Source organism: Plectropomus leopardus, chromosome 1 (genome assembly GCF_008729295.1).
Source record: "Plectropomus leopardus isolate mb chromosome 1, YSFRI_Pleo_2.0, whole genome shotgun sequence".
NCBI lineage: Eukaryota > Metazoa > Chordata > Actinopteri > Perciformes > Serranidae > Plectropomus > Plectropomus leopardus.
In genome coordinates, this window is record NC_056463.1 from 1452499 (window position 1) to 1456908 (window position 4410).

General features: G+C 35.9%; 1 pseudogene; it reads left to right on the top strand.

Annotated features, from left to right (window-relative positions):
- The first annotated feature begins 536 nt into the window (after positions 1-536).
- On the top strand, positions 537-4053 carry LOC121943630 (annotated as a pseudogene).
- Positions 4054-4410: the final 357 nt, after the last annotated feature.

The window sequence follows — 4410 nt, forward strand, 5'->3', positions numbered from 1 at the left end:
ATAAAAGAACATTGTATGATCTCTCACTTCTCGACATTTAACATTACAGAGAAATTATTTGATAATGATAAACATCCTTGAAAGCTTCTTTGAATTAGATTAAAATGTTTTCTTTAAAACATTATTGCAACTTGCAGGTAACGTCAGCCAGCACTGTGGGAATATTCCCTGTAAGATGGGTTTTATATTTGTTTATTGTCGTATTGAGGTGAGATTCCTCATAAGCCCCTGGGGTCTGTTAACCCTTTGAAACCTGGATGGACATCCATTTTCTTGTGCTTCCTTTAGACCTTCCACAAGTATTTAAACCTTTGAAGCCTGAACACATATCTTGGGGTGCGCAAACTTTTAAATGATGATCTTTTCCTTTTTCTTTTTTTTTTTTTTGTTGATGCCCAAACTTGCATGCTACTGTGACATTCTCAGGTGTACTTTGCATAAACTGTGGTTCTGCCTGCCTACATTTGATTATGTAGAAGCAGGTAGATGTTTAGGAAACTATGTGGCATGTCATTGTTCATCATATTTACTGAAGACTCTTTTGATGCAACGAAGAAAAGAAAACTTGGCGAAGTGAACTGATCCCGCTTGCTGTGGTCTCTGAGGGATCGAAGGTACATTTTCTTACATAACTTGTTTTCTTCTATATGTAATGAAATTTGTGAGGAAAACAGATTGCAAATGGTCATGAAGATTAATATGCAGATTGTGTGCCAGCCTTGAACTGAGGGTGTACTGTTTTCTGCTGTTAAATTTAACTTAATTTACTCGTATTTTCTCTTCCTCTCTTCCTATAAACTAGAAATTAGTTCCGCTTTAAAATTACCATTTAAAGGCTTGATTAATCACTCATCCAGTGTTACCTTGAATTTGATAAGTTTTTTTTAATGTTTCTCTAAAGGGGTTGCTTGACCATGCATTCATGAGACGGTTTATGCAGAAGTTTGTTTAATCGTACTGTGTTTTAGTGAGAATGTATGTGTTGTGAAGTAGTGAGCATACGTCTGGATAAATAAGACTTAGACTGTACTGCACGAGTTGTGTGAGTTTGAAAAATGCTGTTAATCTTTTAACACCTGGGTCGACATCTGTGTTTTTCACTAGCATTTAAACCTGGTTTAATTTTTCTCAGAAACACTGGAATGGTCCAAAAAAGAGATATGAATAAATAAATATGATCAAAAACAAGGAGAAAATGTCCAGAAAACAGTATTTATAACTCTACAACTCTAGTGATTATATTACAGGGGAAAAAGGATATAAAGTAAGCATTTTCTTGAGGTACTGGGTTTTTTTAAGGTAATTCTCTTGTAACTTTTAAATAATTACTTGCAACTTTTGGGGCTATTTCTTGTTAATCTGTTTATCAACCTCACACGTTTTTGAAAGAAATCAAGACAATTTGCTCAGGTATTAAAGAGTTGCACTGTCAATCTGAAAAATATTTTGTAAAATCAAAGTTAGCAACTTCAATAAACCAAGTTCTCTTTTGTCTTTATACTACTTTTTGCAAACTAGTCAGTCATATTTGTATATTTTTAAACATGTTAACAAAACAGAACTTACGTGGGTTAGTCATGACCATGACCAAGTTTAGTCAGATTAACTTTATTTACTGAGGTTGCTTTTTTGCATTTAGACACAAATTTATGTAATGTAAGATTAATATATTTTTTTTTACTTACCTCCATCAAGGTTTCCTAGATTTTTTTTTTTTTGTTTAAGTAGGATCACCTTGTCAGATTTTGTGTTTTTCTCACATGGTAAACTGGGTCAGTAAGTGATATATGAAGGGCACATTTTGTGGGTAAGGTTTTTCTTCAAATAAAATTTTGACATTTAAGAAATGTACTTTCTCATATAGCACAGAGATACCAGAGAATAATTATAATAATAAAACAATTAAAAAACTTAGGTCACAAACACATTTATGTAATGTCAAATAAAGAATATAATGTTATGGAAAGGAAAGAAGTGTTTATCTAAAAAATGCTTATGTATATTCTTCCTCCTCTTTTCATTATCACCATTATTATTATAATTATAACTATGTCAGTTGTTCTGAGCAAATATGTTATAATCCACTGACAGGTATTTACAAAAACATTTGCATTTTTTTCCAGGAAATGATGATAGCTGAGATATGCAAAATACTAAAATGAACGTCGGTCACACGTTAGATGAAAAGTGGGAAGACACCAACAAGGCAGAGTGCATCTGTACACAAACATAATGCATCCGTTTTTTACTCAGTCCTGTAAAACTCCTAATCCAAAACCAGAGGGCAGAGGGTCACTGATCAATGTTAGGTAGATTTTAAACAATAAGCTGCCTCTCTAAAACCCAATTTCTTCATCTGCAGGTCTCACTCTGAAAAATGGATTATCACTACATTGACAACATTTCACACTACAACGGCTATAATAATAGCCACTACTATCACGGCCACTTTCACAGCCATGACTTTTATCACTACTACCACCACAGTTACTACTACCACTACGACTACTACGACTACTACAACTTCTACTTCCATACCCCTGACTTCCTCCATTCCTTTGCCTTCAACCCCTTTGATGCCCCGAGTCAGAATCACACTAAAGTAGCCGAAATAGCCACAAAAGTGGTGACAAGCGCTATCATTTCCGTCGGACTTCCTCTGACCCTCATGGCCATCTACGCTCTTTATTCTCAGGTGAGAAAATCATGACTGGTTTTTTACTTTATTCAGGTGACATATTTGACATGAGGTGCCTTTTGGAACATGTTTGCAACTGTTTATTTACTTTTGTTTTCCTGCAGGTGCGAGATAATCACGTTGCTCCGATCTTTGTCATCAACCTTCTCATGACTGACCTCGTTCAGTTCTGCTGCATGATCGATGAGGTGGTGAACACCAGGAAACGCAAGATAAACGATTTGGTCCATCATGTTTATCTCTATTTCCTGATGACCAGCGTTGGCTTCATGGTGTGTGTCGCCATGGAAAGGTAACTGTCTGTCCATCTAATGTTTCTGATGATTTGAAATCTCTATTTCGAACATGTATGTGTAAACTTATCTGATCCACCTCCTCTCCATTATTCATTAACTAATAAATGTGAATATCTGTCCTTACTTACAAAACTCATGAATACATAAATACATATCAAATGTATATACACACACACTTATGCATATATATACATACATAAACATACAAATACATAGCATTCATAGCCAAATGTGTCCTACAAAATAGAATTGAATTTATAAACAATTTGTTCAAGTTTATTTTCTCTTCTCTTATATATATATACATACACACACACTCACAAATACACATACATATACCTATATTCCTATTTGCAAAAAATAAATAATGAACAAATAAATGAATAATCAATAAATCAATAAATTAATAATCAATTTTTAGAACTGGTTCAACATTGCTTCAGCTCCACACTCAAGCCTCATAAATACATTACCAAAGCTGTGTTTGTCTTGACTTGCAGGTATGTGGTCATCGCCTGGCCACTGTTGTACCGCTTCAAACGAACGGTCACCATGTCCGTGGCAGTCTGTGCTATAGTCTGGATCCTGCCTCTTGCCTGTCTCCTCAGTGTATACCTCTATGATCTCTTTCTAGTGGAAGAAATCATCTTGGCTGTCTTCTTTCTCCTTCCCTTCCCACTGCTCATATTCTTCCTGACTGGGACCCTCAGGGCTCTGTCTGTCACCATCTCGATCCCGTCTGACCAAAAACACCAAATTGTAGCAGTTTTGGTCCTGGTGCTGCTTATTTACATCCTGCTGTTCCTGCCCAGCATCATTTGGTTCCTTGCAAAGAAGAAAGTAAGCACAGTCCTCAACAACCTGTCTCATGTGTTTCTGAAGCTGAGTCCTCTTGCAGATTTAATTTTGTATGTTCTTATGAAGAAAGGGACCGCTGACAGGCTTTTGGCCTCTGCGTGTTGCTCCAGAATAGACAGCAACGATGTCAGCAGTTTACCAACATAAATAACCAAACACGTTCCCAAAACAACTCGTCAGATAGTTACGCTGCGTCAGTGACCTTCCATTTCTACTCATGGTGTTTAAGCTGTCCTTCTGCATCAGCTGTTTACGCTCTGTGATGCAGCTTTTGGTGATATCAACAAATGCACATGGTGGGATGAATCAGCACGGGCTCTTTATTTACACGACAGTCCGGACTGTCACAGTGGTTTGGATTAGTAATTAATATATAAATATATTGATTCCTAATTATTAGGAGTCTCATTAAATATACTAAACTGTCTAGTTGCAACTGTGATTATTCATGAAAATAATAACTAGGGCTAAAACTACTGAATAAATAGTAAAGATTGAAGGGTTTGGAGTTCTTGACACAGGACAGGTTTGCAGCATTCACTCTTGTTCAACATCAAA